Genomic DNA, 23,999 nt, shown 5'->3' on the forward strand with positions numbered 1-23,999 from the left:
ACTCGAAAGTTATGCGGGTTATACTCTACTGGATTTTCGTCAGATAAAATTTCAATACTACAGCTTCATCAAGAGTGAGAAGTAAAGTGAAAGGTTATGCATTATAGAAGTGGGAGTCGACCCTGAACCTTTGTGTTCATGCCCACGGACACGGTGTGGAACTTATCATGAAAGCTTCTTGCAAGGATATTTAATCAATTGAATAATTCTTCCGGTATCGTAAATTGGATCCCTTGCAGTTATGGTCTCGACCATATTTCCTCCTTGATCTCATTCACTGGGTAAGTTAAAATTACTTATCCTCTGCAAATCATTTCCCCCGTACAACCTCTACTCCGAATTACCTTCTGGCATTACACCTAGTACTTGATACTGGGACGCTTTATACCCCATCACATCATTCCTAGCCTGATCGGCTATCTTTTATCATGACAACTTTTTAACTGTGCTACATGGTCCTTATGCCCGGAGCAACTTCCGACGATGAGCTAAGCTTACGTCGATCTTCCTCATCTTATCATTTCACCTCGAACAACAAGCTTGACTTTGAGCTTGTGTCGAATCCGTGGTTCTCATAGCCTTTCACTTCATACTCCCTTTTCTGCTCGAGGGCATCTTCATAGAGTCTCTCGACAAACTTTGTCTTGATCACTGTCACACTTTGGCTTCTTCAGAGATGTCAATTGAATTCATGGCTAGAAATACCATCTTTGCCTCTCGATGATTTGTGTCAGCATCAACAACATTCTTGTCTTCCCCCTAACACAAACTTGATCATATTAATTTTGGGGATACATCCTTTTTGACATGTCGATGGATTGCTACTGAGCCCATCGGCCACACCCTCATCTTTCCCTGCTAAAATTGTATGACTTATTTTCTAAGTTGTTTCCGATGGATCCTTGGTGTATCCAAAGTCCGACCTTTGCTTGAAACTATGTCAATGCTATCTCGAAGCATGTCTGTGGTAAACCAAACTCTAATAGGAACATTTGAAGCACGATACTAAATCTTCTTTATCAATTATCCAAACACCGTTGTATGGGTAATGTCATGAAATTTCTTTCCCCTTACCTAAATGGTTTTAAACTTCTATCCTGTCATGGATACCATGCTCTGCTTGTCCTTGGGAAGGATATACCGCTGAAATATGTGTTTAAACACATTTTCCTTTCCATTATTCTGTTTAATCTGACAATTACATTTTCCTTTCCATTGGTTTGTTTAATCCTTATTGTGATCTATATTATATAAGGAGTAATATTTCCCTGCTTATGTAAACACCTCGTTGTACCACTCTGTCAATAGGACCCTGTTACTATTGTTGATGACATTTCGGTAGCCACCGATGGACGAGAACTTTGCCTAATGGCCCGCCTCGTTCAACGAGCAGGATAATGGTTCTCTTCGTCCCTCACCCTTGGTACCAACGTTGTTGCCAACATAACTGACAGGCTACCCTCTGACATGCCTTGCTATCATAACCGTTCAAGATGTTAGCGCCTTCCTGCTTTTAACCCACATGGTGGGCCCATAACCCACAGTTCCACAAGATCGAAACCTGACTCTCTTGTACACCCTTCTTTCTAAGGTTATTTCTCACGATCGGCTTCATATGTAAATTATGAGCCCCCTTCCGAGGGATCATCAATTCTTGTATCAGATGCAATACTTATTCCGTTGCTCTGAACCCCTTCACACTCTATTCAGGAATCAAACGGTTGCTTACCCGTTTGAAACTTTCGTACCATCTTATAAGGCTCGTGATGTGTTTCATGTAATTAACTCGAGAGATACATTTGTCACACTCCCTGAATTGTCCATCAGATAATTAACCCTATAAGGGTCAGTTCTCCCGAAGTTACTCTTTTCTTCCCCACTTAAATCTCGGGACGAGATTTCTTGTAGTGGAGGAGATTTGTAACATCCCAGCATCACCCTACAGTGATCTCCTCTTAATCATGACAAGTCATCATCATTGCAATGCTTGATCACAGTGGTGAAACATCTTATTTCAAAATCCTTATCTGAATTCAAATTCAAATGCAAGTGGAATTTGAAGTTGCTCAAATATTGCTGCAAAAATATTCATTATTTGTCAAAAATTCCATAACAAATGATTGTTAAGGAAAAGAACATCACCATATACTACAAAATGGTCCTAAGCATTTTAAATAGTGCCAAAATAGCACTACTAATGCCTTTTCCATTATTGAAAGTCTCAAATGGAATCAAAACTTGTCCTTACTTTTTATGGCACAAAACATTATTCCCTAGTAATTGTTTTGGCCAGGCACACAATTTTGCTAAGCCATTTGGTGGCTAGTTTAATTGCAAAAGCCTGCTGCTAAAAAAAGGAAAAGAAAAAGGCAAAGGGAGAGAAGAGAAGCCCTGACCTCCCCTTTCACTGGGCCTCGGCCCAGCTGGACCGCCAGGACAACCCACCATCTCCGGTCCCTCCCCTCTTCTCCTGTTCGTGCGACCGAGTCGCTACAGGGGCTTGGTCGCCGCCGCACCCTCTCACCGGCAGCGCCGGGAGGGGATAAGGGCGCCACACCCCGATCCCTCGATCCCACCCCCCACTCGCTCACCACTTCCCTCTCTCTCTCCGCCTCTCGCCCAGGAGCTCGTTCCCCTTCTCCAGATCCGTCGACGAGCACGGCCGTCGCCGCCCGGCTCACTCTGCCGTGGCCACCGGCCACCTCTCGCCTCGCCATTGCGTCCACGAAGACTGTCGTCGTCCGCTGCGTCCACTACGGAGACGAAAACGAGCAGGAACCCCCCCTCCATCGTCGAGTCGGCCCTCTTCTTCCACGTCTGGGCACCGAAGGTCGCCGCCGTCGTCCCGCTGCATCGAGCCTCCCCCGAGCCCGCTAGTCTACTCTTCCACCCCACTGTGAGCACCCGTGCTGATTCCCCGCTCCCGCGCTCTCGTTCCTCGTCGCTAGACACCGCGCCCGAGCTTCGAGCGAGCTCGCAGTCACGTGCCCGGGGCGCGCCCTGCTGCTGCTCCCCCAGCTGCCATGCTGTTCCTACGCCGCTGCTGTCGCTCCAGTCGTTTCCGGCTGTCGATAACCGCTCACCGTTGTCGCCTGCAAGGCTGCTGCGGTGCTCGGCCGCCCGCCTGCGCCCAGCGCCACGAGGCCGCGACCCGCTCGGCTCCTCCCACCTTGGGTTGCCACTAGCCCCCGGCTTCGGCCACGTTTCCCCCTGGCCGGCGCCCCGCCGTGCCCGACGGCCTCGCACCGCGCCCCAGGCCACGTCCCTCGCGCCGTGGCCGTGCCCTTGGCCACCTCCGCGCCTCGCCGGCTACGCAGGCCCCGCTCTGCCTCTGACCTCGTCGCTCCCCGGCGTCCCGACCTCCGGCCGCTGGCTGCGACCCCCCCTTTCACTCTGCGCTCGCCGGTGGCCTCGCCGGAGGACGCACCCGGCCGCAGCGCTGAGCCCCCTGTTGTCGTGCGTGCCTGGGTCTGGCCTCCACGGGCACCCGCCCGATAGCTAGTGCCCGCTATGGCCTGTGGGCCTTTGACAGGCGGGGCCCAGCCCCTGTAAAAAAAGGGTTTTAAAATGATAATAGTGATATAAATATTAATTAATTTAATTAATTAGATTAATCTTGTTTAATTAGGCTAATTAGCAGGTTTAACTAATTAGAACTGTTAATTAGACAGATTAGTCAATGACAGGGGGGCCCCACCTCCTGTTGACCAGTCAAACGTTGACTGGTCAACTGGGACCCCCTGGACCCGCATGTCATCCCCTGGTACACTTCTGTGTACGCAGAGCTGGGTGCACCTAGCAATTAATCTTTATTTTCAAATTAATATTAATTTTAGAATATTGTTTAAAACTTTGAAAATTCATATAAATTAAACCGTAACTCCGATGAAAATGTTTTCTATATTAAAGTTGCTAAGAAAAATCCAACGAATCCGAATACGCGGTCCGTTCATCTGTCACATGCCCCTAGAATGCTAAACATGGAACTTCCCCCCTCTTTTCCTTTGTCCGGAATCCACCTAACGTCGGGAATTCATCCTCGGATGTTTATCCCCTTCGTCTGCAACGTGTAGTACCGCGTTAGAGAACACCTAGCACTACGTTTTGTCTTGTCATGCTTAGCGTTGTACCTGTCTGCTTGTATTTACTGTTTCTCCCCCCTATTCTCTCTGGTAGACCCCGAGACCGATGCTGCCCCTGTGATCGGCTACGTCGGCGACGACCCCTCCTTGCCAGAGCAACCAGGCAAGCCTTCCCTTTGATCATCCCGATATCGCCCATTCCATTCTCTCATGCTTGCATTAGATTTTGCTACTGTTATTGTTTGCTCCTATTCTGATGCATAGCCTGCTTTTGTATCCGCTGTTGTACCTTACCTGCTTATCCTAAACTGCTTAGTATAGGTTGGTTAGTGATACATCAGTGATCCCCCACCTTGTCCCTGTTGCCCCCTGCTTCATCATCGAAGACCAGGCCCCGACACCGCACATCATTTTCCCCTTAGTTGTTCGACACTACTGGGTTACTATCGAGTGCCGAGGGTGAGGCCTCTTCGGCACTTCTATTGTTAACCTGTAGTGTAGCTATTCGGTCGTGGTCATCGAGGGTGATTTCCTCCTTAACTACTTCCGATACGGCTCTGTCGTGCAACCCCTCAAGTGTGAACCTCGAGGGTGAATCCTCTTACGTCCACCTTGATGATTGCATCGAGTGGAATTCACCGAGGGTGATTCCTCTGGTTTTCCCCTTGGTGTTAGACACACAGTTACTATGGTTACTATGACCTTACAACTGAACCATGTTACTAAAGACGGGTAGGCCCTGAGGGGTACCCGCGCGAGCTTAATAGCGAGTGATGTGGAGTCGGGTTGACCTGGAAGGTGCCCGCGAGATACTTACGAGGCGTGGCCGGGCATTCTTAGCCCTTGTCCCAAGTACTCGAGATGGGGCGACGGGGTCACATCGATCGTGAGTCTCTGCTCGTTACCGCGTGTTCCTAATCCACTACGATTTGGATATTTGATCCGAGGGGCCTCTGGCCTGATAGCACTAACCATCACGTGGGCACAGTATGGGCGTTCTGCGTCGTATATACATCAGCCGAAGCTTAATAGACGTCAGCGACTGAGCGGCGCGCGCCAGGTTGGACTGGTAAGCACCTACCTTGTTGAAGGAGGTAGCTAGGTCTGCTCACCGGCCGCGTACGCAACGTGCAGGAGTTCCCGGGGAGATGGCCCATGACCCCTGGGGGCATAGGTTTAGTCCGGCGTGCTGGCCTCTCTATTAAGCCTAGGTCGGGTTGCGGCGTATTGTTTGGCCGAGGCCAGGCATGACCCATGAAAGTGTGTCCGGCCGGAGTTAATCGAGTGTGGTGGGTAAGTTGGTGCACCCCTGCAGGGAAGAAAACATCTATCGATAGCCTGTCCTACGGTAACAGACACTTGGAGTTGTATCCCGATCGATACAACTAGAACTGGATACTTGTGATGAGACTGGACGGTGATGAGAATTGGATAGTGATGATAACTGGATAGTATGGCTCTGGGATTGCTTTCTCGCAGGGAGTCGAGAAAGGATCTCTGGCCGAGGTTGATAACACTACTACTACTTTACTTTATGCTACTCTACTCCCTCCTGTTGCTGCAAGATAGTGGTTTCCAGAAGATGCCAGTCTTTGATAGGCTAGGCTTTCCCCTTCCCTTCTGGCATTCCGCAGTTTAGTCCACACATACACCCCTTTCCTTTGATACAGATGCATACTTAGTTTAGATCTGATGTAAGTCTTGCGAGTACTTTGGATGAGTACTCACGGTTGCTTTGCTACTTCTTTTTCCCCCATACTCGATTGTTGCGACCAGATGACGGATCCCAGGAGCCAGACGACGCCACTGATGACTACTAGTACCCGGAGGATGCCTACTACTACGTGAAACCGCAGACGACTAGGAGTAGTTAAGAGGCTCCCAGGTAGGAGGCCTTGCCTTTTCGATCGTTGTTGCTTTTGTGCTAGCCTTCTTAAGGCAAACTTGTCTAACTTATGTCTGTACTTAGATATTGTTGCTTCCGCTGACTCTTGTGTTTTCAAGCTTATGTATTCGAGCCCTCGAGGCCCCTGGCTTGTAATATAAAGTTTGTATTATTTTAATTTGTGTCTAGAGTTGTGTTGTGATATCTTCCCGTGAGTCCTTGATCTTGATCGTACACATTTGCGTGTATGATTAGTGTACGATTGAATCGAGGGTGTTACACTCTCCTGAAAAAAAAAATAGAAAACGCGTATTTTTTCCCTTTCCGAGAGGCACGGTCGTGACTTTCGCGTAAGCACAACCGTGCCTCTCACGGAAGCAAAACCGTAACTCTCACGAACGAAAAAAAAATAGAAAACGCGTTTTGTTTTTCCTTTTCTGAGAGGCACGGCCGTGACTCTCGCGAAAGTACAACCGTGCCTCCCGGGAAAGCAAAACTGTGACTCTCGCGAAAGAAAAAAATAGAAAACATGTTTTTTTTGTTTCCGAGAGGCACGACTGTGACTCTCGCTAAAGCATAACCGTGCCTCTCGCGAAAGAAAAACCTTGACTTTCACGGAAAAAAAACGCATTTTTTCGCGATTTTTTTTCAATTTTTTTTGATCGAAAAGCTAAGAAAGACCAGGGGAAAACCAAAATGTCAAAAAAAATTAAAAAAAACCGTTTAAAAAGCCGAAAACGCGTGCAGAAAAATAAAAAAAATAAAATTCGAAAAAAACGTCCAGAGCGCGACACGTGGCAAATGACTGAGAGCGCGCCAAGTGGCGCTGATCGTTGCCAGGCTCCCTAAGGAGCGCTCGTTAACTAGTTGCTCCCTCATTCAGCCTTTCCCGTATGTCGAAAGCTTTCTGCGTGTACGTTCAGCCTTTCCCTTTGGGCCAACTAACACAGCCCATCAATCCTCGATAAAAAAACTAACACAACCCATCGCCTTGTTCCCGTCTCACCCCTCTCACGATACGGATTGGAAAATAACAGGGGACACGATCTCTCTTGCTCTCCCACCATCAAAACCGGACGCACCTCACCTCTTGCACGATTAAAAACAAAAACGGCGCACGAATTTCGCTAGGGGGTCAGGAGCGGTTTCGAGGCAGCGGGCATGGGGAGGGATGCCCTTGTGACGGATTAGAGATGTCGGCGCCGAACCGTGGTCGTCGTCGCGGAGCTCACCGTGCCATGGGCATGGCCGATCGTTTGTTGTGCGGACTGCTGCATGACCACCAGACTCCAGCCGACGATCATGTAATCATGTTGCTGTGATAGATTAGAGACGTCGGCGCGGAGCTGTCGACGTCGTCGCAGAGCTCATCGGAACATGGCCGGTCGTTCTTGGCGCGGACTGCTCCATGACCTCCAGGCTGCAGCCGGCGATCAAGTAATCATGTGGCCTTCGCGTTCTCTCCATGATTAGCCGCAGCCTGTGCCACGTGGACTTGCTCTCGCTCCTCATCCATAGACAGATGCACGTCAAGAAGAACTACAAGAAGACGCCCGTCAAGGATCGTTGTATAGCATCAACATTACTACCAATATACTTTGTCAGAGCACCTTCTCCACCTAGAAGACCAACTCCAACTATGCTCCATGGCTTTGATAATGTTTGGTGAAGCATCGAGGAGGCACATGCGAGGAATCGACGGTTGTCCGATTAAGCCGCGGGTTAATGGCTACGGTCGCTACCGGTGCCAGATGGCCATAGCCACGCAGCCCAGAAAGAACACAAAGTTCCTTTATAGCTCAGACTACATGGAACCTCTTATCCTCTTTTCTAGCATCCAGTTGGCAGTCTAGCATTGGAATCATAAACTGCAACACTTAGAAGCTATGTTGCTCAACGAGATTGTTATCCCAGATCAAGTTTCTTTCAGTTTTCAACTTTCCAAGTTCCTAGAATTTTTGCTCTGAATTAGGTACGGATGATATGACAAGGTGCCTTGGTTGATTGACGAGGAGTTTGTCACTGTCTCACTGCAATGGTGCACATGAACAAAAGGGACAGGGAAGAGCACATCTATACTGCATTCCGATACTTCGACCAGGATAGCAGTGGGTAAGTTGAGCACCAGCGATGATAATTAATACTATATCTCAGGTACATGTGTTCTTGATTTTTGGAGCACCCGTGCTTATATCATATCCCACTTACAGGTACATTACAGAAGAAGAGATGGAGCAAGCCTTACAGGAGCTGAAGTTGTACGGTCCGAGAAATACAAGCATGGCATCGCTAAAGCTGATTTTTACGATGTAAGAAAGAAAAACAATGTAAATACGGTGCATACATGACTAAGATGCCATGTGAGTGACACAACAGTGTCATTTTAGATAGAAAAATACATACATAACAATATATGGTAAATACATCGAAAGAAACTGAAAGTATTTTCTTCACGCAGCTGCGTCAGCGTTGCTCCCACAAGATGGGAGGCTTCAGAGAGACCGTGATGATCCTTCTGTTTTTTCTTTCCCGGTCCCAGATCTACTGTTGAAAATATGAGCAATTTACCGAATGATTTTATTAACAGAAATACTAGATAAAACATGACTAATATAGTAGAGATAAAATAAGTCATGCGTACGTTCGGACGAAGAGAAGGTAAAGAGCATCTGCATATATGAACTTGAACCAAACACATTTAAAACAGACACTAGATGAAATTGCATATATGAAGGAGAACCTAACACATGTAGGACGGAAAGTAGAGCAAAGAACTGTGTCATGACATCTAACAGAAAGAGCAAGAACACGCACGGGACAACAGCAGTGGAAGTGCTGGACTTGGGGTCGGTGTCCTCGGCGCGGTTTCGGAGGCCTACTCCGGGATGGAGAAGATCGTAGCAGCAGCACAGTGCTCAGGAACTTGTGGCCTTTCGTATATCGGCTCGGTTCATTCCCGCAACCCGCGGCGCGGCGCGGCGCGGCGAGGCGGAGGAGGAGGAGCGCGCGTGGATATCCCTCTTGTTCTCATGCTCATACAAGTGGGGAAAGAACCTCTCTTATAAGGAGGTCCAACTCCCACTCAACTAGCAATGTGGGACTAAACTTTAGTAGTATCCCTTGCCTTGCACAAATAGACTAAGTGGACCTCTAGAATTTATTAGGAATTTCTGAAACTGTTATTGGGCTAGGCCCAAAATAGACAAAGTTCCAGCATCTACCTCATCTCATAATTGGTCAATTGTTGATCCCTAGATTTTTCTGATTTTTGTATGAGGCAACATTTGTCTTGCATGAATTTGTATTTTGATTCAGTAGAACCGCTATAAATTGAATCTTGGGGAATTCTGCATTCCGTCAGTACCTCCATATAGTCGATGTTTAAACTGTTTTGCAAAGCGTTGCATGGTTATTTGCATGAAAAGTCATGCATAGGCCATAGCTGATGCTACCGCCTTTTGTATTGTTTTCAGGTGGGTGTCATTCATTAAGTTTCGGTGTAAGCAAGGTGTGATGAGGTTTTCCTGCAAAGTTTACAAGGTGCGTTTTCATATGTTTGTTGCTGTCCAATATCTGTTGTGTATTCCATGCAACTATGGATGTGGTTTGATGGCCATAGGGGTAATAATTTGTATGGTTGGGCCGTGATTTTAGTTGAAAAAATAATTATGATGGTGATCGAAAATTGATTAGTTACTACCTCAGAGTCGCTAAAATGTGGTCTTGGGCTACATAAAGTTTGAGGCAAATTAAGCTGAAGGGAACCGAAACCACGACCAAGGTTTAACATGCCACCATTGTCACTATAGACCTGTCAAAAGCACGAGAAAGGTTCACTAGAGCTGAAGAATATGACAAATTGACAATGTACGATAGCTAAGCATATGTGATATTTTTCTCTCCCGTTGCAACGCACGGGCATGTTTGCTAGTAATGATCCTATTAACATACCAAATCTGAAAATTTGGGATGTTACAATCATAAGTCAAATTAGTAGAAGCATGACTCAAAATATGCAAATCCAAGTGTATCAGCGGTAGAATGTAGGGCATAAAAAATAACACTACGATTCCATGATGTTGCTACCTAGAGCAATGGATCACACATAGTTTGCGTAAAATTATCTCATCAAGGAGACATCTGCCATAAATACTTGTCGATTGATGTTCTTCCAATTCATAATACGAATGCATGCCTCATAAACACCTGTAGGTCATTATCAAGATCAGGCCACTATACCATTTAAGCATCCTTCATGGACAAGTGGAAGTCAAAACTACAAACAATTCAGAAAATCAAGACGCAGTTTAAGGAAGAAGGGAGAGATGAGGTCTAGTGTTTATTCAGAGTGTAATCATTGACATGTCGCTATCTATCCATCTAAACTGATCTACCCTACAAGGCTGCTTTAAAACTGAAGCAAGAAGTAATTAAGATGAAAATGCATTAGAACCATTTTGACCCAATTGATGCATCAAGTAGCGTTCAGACTTCAGGGAACGCAAAAAATGAATATATAAGCATCTAAAAGTTAATGTACCATTTGTATTGGTACTTCAAATTGGACTAAAAAGCGAAATGTTCGACGACATAATGTTAGATAATAACGAGATAAAATGAGACATGAGAGCACACGGATTTTTACGTGGAAACCCTTACGGGAGAAAACCACGGACGCACGAAGGCGCAATCACTATGAGGAGGAGTATTACAAGCACGAGACGACAGGCCGTCTGAGGTGCGACTACATGGGGTATATATGAGGACAATACATGAGAGTCCTTGGAGGACAAGTAAACGAGTTGTACTCGTACGCGTCGGTACCAACACAAAGGCCCACACCGTATGTACTACATCTAGTCCAATACGGTAGAATTTGGATCACAATTTAACAATCTCCACCTTGAGCCAAATTCCCTCCAGTAGTCGAAGAAAGTAGATAACTCCATCCAAATCAGCATAAACACATTGTGCGTCAAAGTCCATAGGACTAGTGAGAAATACCAACTAAGCCTGAGCAAAGCTCAAACTTATTGGTCGGAACTGGCTTTGTCATCATGTCAGCAGGATTACCATGAGTACTTATCTTGCATACCTTCAAATTGCCTTCAACAACAACATCTCGAATATAATGAAATCTGACGTCAATGTGCTTTGTTCTCTCGTGATACATTGGATTGTTTGTAAGATATATGGCACTTTGACTGTCAGAAAATATGGTAGGGCAAGATGAATCTCCACAAAGCTCAGTGTATAAACCTCTCAACCAGATAGCTTCTTTGCAAGCCTCACAAATAGCCATATACTCGGCATCAGTAGTGGAACAAGCCACAATAGACTGCAAAGTTGCTCTCCAACTCACAGCACAACCACCAATGGTGAAAACATAAGCTGTGAGTGTTCTTCTCTTATCCAAATCACCAGTAAAATCAGAATCAACAAAACCAACAAGTCCATCACTGATTTTTCCAAACTATAAATAAGCATTATAAGTACCTCGCAGGTATCTGAAAATCCACTGAACTGCTTTCCAATGCTCTTTTCCAGAATTAGCCATGTATCTATTGACAACACTCTGCATATGATAAATCCGGACGAGAACAAACCATGGCATACATTAGTGAACCAACTGCACTCGAATAGGGAACTCTAGACATGTACTCAATATCTGCATCTGACTTAGGACGTAAAGCTGATGATAATTTGAAGTGTGCAGCTAACGGAGTACTTACTGGCTTGGCATTATGCATATTAAAACGACGAAGAACTTTATCAATATATCCTCTCTGACTTAGATATACTTTTCCAGACGGTCTATCTCTGGATATTTCCATGCCAAGTATTTTCTTTGTTGCATCCAAATCCTTCATCTCAATTTCATTACTCAATTGCTTCTTTAGTTCATTAATCTCTGACATACTCTTTGCAGCAATTAGCATATCATCAACATAGAGGAGCAAATAAATAGTTGAACCTTTGACATTTTTCAAATAAACACAACTATCATAAGTAGACCTTTTGAAACCTTGAGAGAGCATAAAGGTGTCAAATCTCTTGTACCACTATCTAGGGGATTGCTTCAATCCATAAAGAGATTTCTTTAACTTACAGACAAGCTTTTCTTTTCCAGGAATAAAAAAACCTTCAGGTTGTTCCATATAAATATCCTATTCTAATTCTCCATGTAAAAATGCAGTTTTAACATCCAATTGTTCAAGCTCAAGATCATGCATGGCAACAATACTGAGTAAAGTGCGAATAGAGCTATGCTTCACAATAGGAGAAAAGACTTCGTTATAGTCAATACCTGGAATCTGACTGTAACCTTTAGCAACTAACCTTGCTTCATATCTTGTCTCATCATTAGGAGAAACACCTTCTTTCCTTTTGAAAACCCACTTGCATCGAATAGGTTTCTTCTCTCTAGGTAATTTTACTAAATCCCAAGTGCCATTCTTTTCAAGTGATTCCATCTCATCATGCATAGCGGTCATCCACTTATTACTATCACTAGAAATAATGGCCTCAGAATATGAAGAAGGCTCAGAATTATCTTCAATTTCTTCTGCAACAGATAAAGCAAAAGAAAAAATACTGCACTCTTGAATTAACCTGTGAGGTTTATTAATACCCCGCCTAACTCTGTCACGTGTAAGATTCCAACTGGGCGGAACAATAGGTTGATTTGGAGTGGGAGTGACATGATCATCATTAACGACAGGTTCATCATGTGCATCAACAATTTCATTACCAGATGTTTCACCTGAATCAATAACATGCTCCACCTGAACAGTAGGCTCCTGAACAATAGGCTATTGTTCACTCTCAACGGGAACATTAGTAGATGAAACATCATATAACATAGCAGATTCATTAAAGATAACATTTCTACTAATAAGAACCTTCTGGGTTTCAGGATTCCACAATTTAAAACCTTTAACACCAGATTTATAACCAAGAAAGATGCACTTAACAACCCTAGGCTCCAACTTTCCATTATCAACATGAGCATAAGCAGTGCAACCAAAAACTCTCAACAGTGAATAATCAGCAGGTGAACAAGACCATACCTCAATTGGAGTTTTCTTATTAAGAGCAATAGATGGTGAACGGTTAATGAGATAACAAGCAGTGGAGGCGGCCTCAGCCCAAAAACGCCTATGCAAACCTGCATTGGACAACATGCAACGGGCTCTGGAAATAATGGTCTTGTTCATACGCTCAGCAACACTGTTTTGTTGAGGACTATAAGGAACGGTGCAGTGTGTGACAATGCCTTTAGACTTGCAATAATTCTTAAATTGCTTAGAACAGAATTCCATACCATTATCAGTGCAAAGTATTTTTACCTTCCTTTCAGTTTGTCTTTCAATCATAATCTTCCACTCCTTAAATGCCGAGAATGCTTCATATTTATGCTTCAAGAAATAAGGCCAAACTTTTCTCGAGTAATCATCAATAATAGTCAGCAAGTAACTTGCACCACCTAGTGACTTCTTGCGAGATGGTCCCCATAAATCAGAATGCACATAATTAAGAATACCTTCGGTTGTATGAGTTGAAGTGTTGAACTTCCCCCTCTTGTGTTTGCCGAAGATACACTGCTCACAAAATTTCAATTTACCAGGTTCATATCCATCAAGAAGACCTCTCTTATTTAACTCTGCCAAACCAAGTTCACTCATATGTCCAAGACGCATATGCCAAAGGTTAGCAGCATCACAATCAGAATTCTTTGAAATAACTGGAGTAGCATTACCTGAAACGGTAGAACCTCGATGGTAATAAAGACCATTGGTCGAACTTAAGTCACCTTTCATCACAACAAGGGAGCCTTTGGTGACCTTCAAAACACTATCTCCACCTGAATACTTGTACCCCTTTGCATCAAGGGCACTAACAGAGATAAGATTTCTCTTCATCTTTGGAATATACCGAACATCTGTCAAAGTTCTGATTGTGCCATCAAACATCTTGATTCGAACGGAACATATGCCTTCAATCTTGCATGGTGAATTATCAAAACCCAAAAGGGAACCATCAACAGTAGTGGAATCAAAAGTATTAAACCAATCTCTATGTGGACACATATGAAAAGTGCATGTGGTGTCAAGTACCCACTTATCATTGGTCTCAGCACATCCAGCAATAATGACAAGAGCATCATCAGAACTATCATCACGAGCAACATTAGAAGAATTTTCACCTTGTTTGTTACCTTTCCTCTTTTCTTTATTCTGCAACTTGAAACACTCTAAGATGTCATGCCCGTCTCTCTTGCAATATCTGCAATATTTCTTGTCTCTGGATTGCGACCGGCCCCTGTGGCCGTTCTTACTTTTGCCTCTGTTTCCATTATTGGAGTTCTTCTCCTTTGTCCTGCCACGAATAGATAATCCCTCAGTTTGGGATCAACTCGAACCATCATGAGGCACCATTAATTTCATCTTCTCCTTAGAGTTCCAAGCTTCATAAACTTCACTAAGTGTGAGAGTATCACGATTGTATAATATGGTGTCTGTAAAATTGGTATAAGAACTTGGCAGTGAACAAAGTAACATTAAAGCAGTATCTTCCTCCTCATACTTAACCTCCATTGCAGCTAGATCAGATATGATCTCTTTAAATTCTGAAATATGATTCAAAACATTACCTCCCTCGGGTAATGGATGCATCTTACTGGTGAGATCTTTTGTCATGCAAATCCCTTCCAGCTTTAACCATAGAGCGGCGGCAGTTTTCTCGCTCAAAAATTCATGCAAAATATTATTATGCAAATGGAGTTGAATTTTTGACAAAACCTTACGATCAATTCTTTTCTCCCCATCAGTCCAGTCCTCAATTCGGTTCTTCCCAAAACTATCCAGTGCTTCATCATAGTCGGTCTATGCCAACAACGCCCGCATCTTGACTTGCCATAGGGTAAACCTTGTTTCACGGTCCAACGGTGGAAGATCGTATTTCATGGAAGTCATGAGTAGGTAAATCTGTGTGCACAAAGTAATACAAGCCCGTAGAAAAATTCTTGACAGAATTTAATATGAAGAGCAGACCAAAAATTAAGATAACTAGCACCTGGATATTGCACGGGTGGTGGACGTAGCACTTGATGACGGGAAATAAAAAACTGGACTTGCAGCCTTCACGTGAGAACTAGTACCGATGGTCTTGCCTTCACATGAACAGTGCTAGTCAAACTAGTACTAATCGGGTGGCTTCGGTCTCCAAGGAGTAGCGGTAGCCACCGATCAATTTTCCTCGGAAGTTGTAGCGAACAGGAATGAGCAACTCGAGATTTGACGAATCACCAGGGCACATCAGCCTTCGAGAAAAGTTAAGCGCGTCGACTCGATTGCTCGGTGACGCAGCAGCGGAGTCTGTCTCGGCGGAAATCTGCACCGTGTTGCAGCGGAATCTCCTGTCGGTCTCGGCTTCGTACAGCGTAGCAGCGGAAATCGATCCGTCTTTGGATCGCCTGGTCACACGCGGGCGACGGTGCACGCAACCCTAATCTCTCGTCACGAACTCGTATCTGAACCTCGGTTTTGTATACCACTTGTTAGATAATAACGAGATAAAATGAGACACGAGAGCACAAGGATTTTTACGTGGAAATCCTTACAGGAGAAAGCCACGGACGCACGAAGGCGCAATTACTACGAGGAGGAGTATTACAAGCATGAGACAGCATGCCGTCTGAGGTGCGACTACATGGGGTATATATGAGGGCAATACATGAGAGTCCTTGGAGGACAAGTAAACGAGTTGTACTCGTACGTGTTGGTACCAACGCAAAGGCCCACACCATATGTACTACGTCTAGTCCAATACGGTAGAATTTGGATCACAATTTAACACATAAGACGGCAGATAAGTGTTTCAAACCAAAATGAACCTGTAAATCAATACCAGCTCATAGGTGGTGACAAACATACGAGAGATCTTAACCCGTGTAGCTAGAGCCTCATGGATGTGCTGGCTCTGATTAGGAAAGTCTCCTCCAGGGAATATCTCATCACTTTTGTATGATGCAACCCAAAGATTATGCTTTAAAAATTCATCTCTTCTCTGGAATTATGCCTCTGGCAGGCAAAATGGTAGACAATTTGAACCAGGTATGAGCTTGTAACCTGTTGGCTGCCCAGTATGATTTACGGTCCTTGTGTTCCTTACATGATCAACATGCAAAGGACAACTTATCAAAACAAAGTATGTAGGCAACAACGTAACAAAAAGTTAAATATCCAAATTCTTTATGTGTGGTTCAGAGACGGAAAATAACAAATTGAGATGTCGCATGCCCTCATACATACACACATGCTTGTGAATGATCAATAACCTGAAAAGGAAAGACTGTTTAGAACGCATAATGTTTCCTTTCTGTCTTCTCAAAAACTTGCAAGGGACCAAAACCTAAAAGAGGATCCATGCGTATATTTTGACTTGCTTAATGTTTATGATTAAATACAAGCATAGAACTTGGATGTCCCTCCCATCTAGAAGGCGTGTTGCAAAAACACAACCTTCATAATCTATCTTGTCTCATACTGCCCCGATTTTATTATAGCAATAGCAAAAAGATGGAAGGTCAGTACCATAAAAAGCCATGGCAAGAAAACCATTTCGCAATTCAGATGAAAAGGAAACATTAGCAGTTGCCCAGAGGGAACAAATTCAAGTTATGTGCAATGCACAATCCTCAGCAAGGCACCATCAAGCTAGCCTGTTCTCTCCCTACCTCCTCAATCTGATAATAGTAACCCCTCGACCCTCCACTCTCAGTTTCATATCAGATCAAGAGAGAGAGGACACACCTGGGAAAGAGCGCACCCGGACAAAACCCACGCCATCCCTCTAATCCGTCACCGAGGGGTTGCCTCCTGCCTAGGTCAGGCGAAAAGAATGACCGTCCAAATGGCGCATATCTGTCAGATAAACCAATTAGAAATATTATCTTCTTCATCACCTCTTACATATCCTCTGTTAAGTTAATATAACATAAATAATGCTGGCATGTCATTGCTACCTTGCAAAGGACAGCTCCCAAAGCAAAATCTCAAGAACTTGCAACGCCTCCTGGGGTGCTTCTGCGTGCTTCCCGACCAAAAACATCCCGAGGCGATGAAGGTCGGCTCGCGTGACAAACTTAATCACCACCTTAAAATTCCTCTATCTCCTGAATTAAAAAGAAAAGACAAATACATTCATAACATTGAACACATACAAACTAGCCGGGGACAAAATAAATATTGATTGTGAAATAGCTGACCTCTGGGAGTCAGAGCCATCATCATCGTCAAGCAGAGTGATCTGAAACTCTTTGGCAGTGAAATGCAACGGGCCTGCCGTGTACAGGCTCTTCCTGCCATCGTACACCGGCAGGTAACAGACATGATCACATGATAGTGAATGATTGATAAACAACATAAATGAAAATGGTAAATATATATAATTATAGAAAATGATTTACAATATATGTTCACTTACAATGATATTGCCCTTCTGAGTTGCGACATGCAGTGGCATGTTCCCCTTGTTGTCTTCCAGATGGCTAACTGAGACATCAGGCTTCAGTAACTCAACCACAATTTCAGCATTTGTTCCTTTGGACGCCATATGCAGTGACGTCTGCCCCTTCTTGTCCGTTCTTAAACCAATCCCTGGATCCTTATTTAACAATCGTCTGACAACTTCCACATGGCCTATCCTCGCCGCGGAATGCAAAATTATTTTCCCATTATTTCTTGCAATTTTGGCAAGGCTGTCATCAGTTTCTAGTAGGAGGTTGACAATGTCAATGTGACCCTGAATGGCAGCAGTTTCTAGAGCTATGGCGTTTATGAAGTTTGTGGTCATAGCTAGAGCAGGAAAGGCCTGCAGCAACTCCTTCAAAACATCTACAAAATCAAGAAATGCAAGAGGAGAATAATCCACAATTCTTTTGGAAATTTACCTTAAATTATTATCAACCAAGTCATAACAACTATGGCTTATGACTGTAATATGATCTCCGCTACCAGAAAGTCAACAGATCAGAATGATATAAGCTCCAATAGAGAATAAAGTAGAGTGAGAAGACACCATGTGCAGGTTCACCAGCTCATTGACCACTCCTCGGCTGAGCACGCGTGCGATGTGACTTCCGGAGTGATTTAAACCTGCGGTACAAATTTAGATTAGGACACACACGCGCACACGCACACACACATGATTTTCTTCAAGACAAGAGAGTGTTGCTGATTAATCATGGAGATAATAGAAGAACAAGAAACCCACATCATAGACTCCTAGTGGTGGAGGTCCTTGTTCGGCAGCTGGACGATGAAATGGTTGGCCTTGACCAGGCGCTTGGTGTTGAAGCTGCCCTGGCCCGGCCGGAGGGGAAACCATATCGCCTTGGTCGACACCGGAGTCACGGCCTGGACCGTGGCAACCTTGGCTTGGTTGCGATTATGGCGAGGAGGCAACTCGTCCCGCCTCCTTCAACGATGTGTTATCGCACGAATCTGCTCTGCCTCGTGAAGGAAATATGCCCTAGAGGCAATAATAAAGTTGTTATTTTATATTTCCTTATATCATGATAAAAGTTTATTATTCATGCTAGAATTGTATTAACCGGAACCTTGATACATGTGTGGATACATAGACAAAACACCGTGTCCCTAGCAAGCCTCTACTAGACTAGCTCGTTAATCAAAGATGGTTAAGTTTCCTAACCATGGACATGTGTTGTCATTTGATGAACGGGATCACATCATTAGGAGAATGATGTGATGGACAAGACCCATCCGTTAGCTTAGCATATTGATCGTTTAGTTTTATTGCTATTGCTTTCTTCATATCATGTACATATTCCTTTGACTATGAGATTATACAACTCCCGGATACCGGAGGAATACCTTGTGTTCTATCAAACGTCACAACGAAACTGGGTGATTAGATGCTCTACAGGTACCTCCAAAGGTGTTTGTTGGGTTGGCATAAATTGAGATTAGGATTTGTCACGCCGAGTATGGGAGAGGTATCTCTGGGCCCTCTCGGTAATGCACATCATAAGAAGCCTTGCAAGCAATGTAACTAATGAGTTAGTTGCGGGATGAAGTATTACGGAACGAGTAAAGAGACTTGCTGGTAACGAGATTGAACTAGGTATGAAGATACCGACGATCGACTCTCGAGCAAGTAACATACCGATAAAAAAGGGAATAACGTATGTTATCATTACGGTTCGACTGATAAAGATCTTCATAGAATATGTACGAGCCAATATGAGCATCCAGGTTCCGCTATTGGTTATTGACCGGAGAGGTGTCTCGGTGATGTCTACATAGTTCTTTAACCCATAGGGTCTGCATGCTTAACGTTCGATGACGATTTTGTATTATATGAGTTATGTGTTTTGGTGAACGGATGTTGTTCGGAGTCTCGGATGAGATCACGGGCATGACGAGGAGTCTCAAAATGGTTGAGAGATAAAGATTTATATATAGGATGATGGTATTCGGACACCAAAAGTGTTCCGGGGGTACCGGGTACATATCGGGTCACCGGAAAGGGGTTCCGAGCACCCCCGGCAAAGATATGGGCCTAATGGGCCAAGAGGGGAACGCAGTAGCCAGCAGGGGCTGCTGCGCCCCCCATATGGTCCGCACCATAGGATTCGGCCTACTTGGGGTGCCCCCCTGGCTGCTCCCTCTACCTCCCACCTATATATATGAGGGGGAGGTGCCTAAGACACACACCAATATCTGTTAGCCGTGTGTGGCGCCTCCCTCCATAGATTACACCATCGGTCATATTCTCGTAGTGCTTGGGCGAAGCCCTGCACGGATCACATCACCATCACCGTCACCATGCCGTCATGATGAATAAACTCATCTACTTCCTCCACACTTTGCTGGATCAAGAGTTCGAGGGACGTCATCGCGCTGAACGTGTGCAGAAGTCAAAGGTGCCGTACGTTTGGTGCTTGATCAGTCAGAACAAGAAGAAGTTCGACTACACCAACCGCGTTGTCAAACTCTTCCGCTTTTGTTCTACGAGGGTATGTAGACACACTCTCCCCTCTCGTTGCTATGCATCTCCTAGATAGATCTTGCGTGAGCGTAGGATTTTTTTTTGAAATTACATGCTACGTTTCCCAATAGTGGCATCCGAGCTAGGTCTATGCGTAGATGATATGCACGAGTAGAACACAAAGAGTTGTGGGCGGTGACCGTCATACTGCTTACCACCAACGTCTTATTTTGATTCGACGATATTGTTGGATGAAGCGGCCCGGACCAACCTTACATGACCACATTCATGAGACCGGTTCCACCGACAGACATGTAACTAGTTTTGCATAAAGGTGGCTGGCGGGTGTCTGTTTCTCGAACTTTAGTTGAATCGAATTTGACTGTGGCATGTCCTTATTGAAGGTTAAAATAGCAAACTTGATAAATCACCGTTGTGGTTTTGATGCGTGGGTAAGAACGGTTCTTTCTAGAAGCCCGTAGCAGCCACGTAAAACTTGCAACAACAAAGTAGAGGACGTCTAACTTGTTTTTGCAGGGCATGTTGTGATGTGATATGGTCAAGACATGATGTGATATATGTTATTGTATGAGATGATCATGTTTTGTAAAAGTTACTGGCAACCGGTAGGAGCCTTGTGGTTGTCTCTTTATTGTATGAAATGCAAACGTCATGTAATTGCTTTACTTTATCACTATGCGTTAGCGATAGTTGTAGAAGCAATAGTTGGCGAGACAATGATACGTCCATTTTGGATCATGCTTTTATATCGACATTTATTGCATTATGGCTGTTATTACACATTATGTCACAATACTTATGTCTTTTCTCTCTTATTTTACCATGAAGAGGGAGAATGCCGCCAGCTGGAATTCTAGGATGGAAAAGGAGCAAATATTAGAGACCTATTCTGCACAACTTCAAAAGTCCTGAAACTCCACGAAAGTCAGTTTTGGAATATATAAAAAATATTGGGTGAAGGAAGCACCAGAGGGGGGCCACCCACTGTCCATGAGGGTGGAGGGCGCGCCCCCTGCCTCGCGGGCCACCTGGAAGCTCCCCGATGCCCATCTTCTGGTATAAGGTGTCTTTTGCCCTGAAAAAATCAGAAGGAAGCTTTCGGGACAAAGCGCCACCATCACGAGGCGGAACCTTGCCAGAACCAATCTAGGGCTCCGGTGGAGCTATTCTACCGGGGAAACATCCCTCCAGGAGGGGGAAATTGTCACCATCGTCATCACCATCGATCCTCTCATCGGGAGGGGGTCAATCTCCATCAACATCTTCACCAGCACCATCTCCTCTCAAACCCTAGTTCATCTCTTGTATCGTATCTTTGTCTCAAAACCTCAGATTGGTACCTGTGGGTTGCTAGTAGTGTTGATTACTCTTTGTAGTTGATGCTAGTTGGTTTATTCGGTGGAAGATTATATGTTCAGATCCTTTATGCATATTAATACCCCTCTGATTATGAACATGAATATGATTTGTGAGTAGTTACGTTTGTTCCTGAGTACATGGGAGAAGTCTTGCTATAAGTAGTCATGTGAATTTGGTATTCATTTGATATTTTGATGAGATGTATGTTGTCTTTCCTCTAGTGGTGTTATGTGAACGTCGACTACCTAACACTTCACCATTGTTTGGGCCTAGGGGAAGGCATTGGGAAGTAATAAGTAGATGATGGGTTGCTTGAGTGACAGAAGCTTAAACCCTAGTTTATGCGTTGCTTCATAAGGGCTGATTTGGATCCATATGTTTCATGCTAAGGTTAGGTTTACCTTAATTCTTCTTTCGTAGTTGAGGATGCTTGCGAGGGGGGTTAATCATAAGTGGGATTCTTGTCCAAGGAAGGGCAATACCCAAGCACTGGTCCACCCACATATCAAATTATCAAAGTAACGAACGCGAATCATATGAGCATGATGAAAACTAGCTCGACGATAATTCCCATGTGTCCTCGGGAGCACTTTCCTTTATATAAGAGTTTGTCCAGGCTTGTCCTTTGCTACAAAAAGGATTGGGCCACCTTTCTGCACCTTGTTTACTTTTGTTACTTGTTACTCATTACGAATTACCTTATCACAAAACTATCTGTTACCGATAATTTCAGTGCTTGCAGAGAATACCTTACTGAAAACCGCTTGTCATTTCCTTTTTCTCCTTGTTGGGTTCGACACTCTTACTTATCGAAAGGACTACGATAGATCCCCTATACTTGTGGGTCATCAAGACTCTTTTCTGGCGCCGTTTCCGGGGAGTGAAGCGCCTTTGGTAGGTGGAATTTGGTAAGGAAAAATTTATATAGTGTGCTGAAATTTACTGTCACTTGTTACTATGGAAAATAATCCTTTCAGGGGCTTGTTTGGGGTATCTTCACCCTGACCAGTAGAGCAAAGAGTTTCTCCTCAACCTACTGAACCTACTGAAAATGTTTACTTTGAAATTCCTTTGGGTATGATACAGAAACTGCTAGGTAATCCTTTTACAGGAGATGGAACATTACATCCCGATATGCACCTAATCTATGTGGATGAAGTTTGTGGATTATTTAAGCTTGCAGGTATGCCCAAGGATGTTATCAAAAAGAAGGTCTTCCCTTTATCTTTGAAGGGAAAGGCATTGACATGGTTTAGGCTATGTGATGATATTGGATCATGGAACTACAACCGATTGAAATTGGAATTTCATCAGAAGTTTTACCCTATGCATCTGGTTCATCGTGATCGTAATTACATATATATTTTTGGCCTCGCGAAGGAGAAAGTATTGCTCAAGCTTGGGGGAGGCTTAAGTCAATGATATATTCATGCCCCAATCATGAGCTCTCAAGAGAAATTATTATTCAAAAAATTTATGCTCGGCTTTCTCTCAATAATCGCTCCATGCTCGATACTTCTTGTACTAGTTCTTTTATGATGAAGACTATTGAATTCAGATGGGATCTATTGGAAAGAATTAAAAGCAACTCTAAAGATTGGGAACTAGATGAAGGTAAGGAGTCAGGTATAACACCTAAGTTTGATTGTGTTAAATCTTTTATGGATACCGATGCTTTTGTGAATTTAGCACTAAATATGGACTTGACTTTGAGATAGTAGCTTCTTTCTGTGAATCGTTTGCTACTCATGTTGATCTCCCTAAGGAGAAGTGGTTTAAATACCATCCTCCCATTGAAGTAAAAGTAGTTGAACCTATTGAAGTTGAAGAAAAGACTATCACTTATAATGTTGATCCTATTGTTCCTACCGCTTATATTGAGAAACCACCTTTCCCTGTTAGAATAAAGGATCATGCTAAAGCTTCAACCGTGGTTCATAAGAGTAATACTAGAACACCTACACCCCTTGAGCAAATTAAAATTGAACCTAGTATTGCTATGGTTAAAGATCTCTTGGTTGATAATATTGATGGGCATGTTATTTACTTCTGTGATGAAGCTGCTAGAATTGCTAGACCCGATACTAAAAATAAACATAGACATGTTGTAGGCATGCCTGTTGTGTCTGTTAAAATAGGAGATCATTGCTATCATGGCTTATATGACATGGGTGCTAGTGCGAGTGCAATACCTCATTCCTTATACGAAGAAATTATGCATGATATTGCACCTGCTGAGATAGAAGGTATTGATGTTACAATTAAGCTTGCCAATAGAGATACTATTTCACCAATCGGGATTGTTAGAGATGTTGAAGTCTTGTGTGGGAAAGTTAAATATCCTACTGATTTTCTTGTTCTTGGTTCCCCACAAGATGACTTTTGCCCCATTATATTTGGTAGACCCTTCTTGAATACTGTTAATGCTAAGATAGACTGCAAAAAGAATATCGTTACTGTTGGTTTAGGGGATATGTCTCATGATTTTAATTTTGCTAAATTTCATAGACAACCCCATGATAAAGAATTGCCTAGTAAAGATGAAATTATTGGTCTTGCTTCTATTTCCGTGCCTCCTAATGATTCTTTAGAACAATATTTGCTAGACCATGAAAATGATATGTTTATGAATGAAA

The sequence above is a fragment of the Triticum urartu genome, chromosome 1A, assembly GCF_056163025.1.
Source record: "Triticum urartu cultivar PI428250 chromosome 1A, HENAU_Tu73, whole genome shotgun sequence".
Classification (NCBI taxonomy): domain Eukaryota; kingdom Viridiplantae; phylum Streptophyta; class Magnoliopsida; order Poales; family Poaceae; genus Triticum; species Triticum urartu.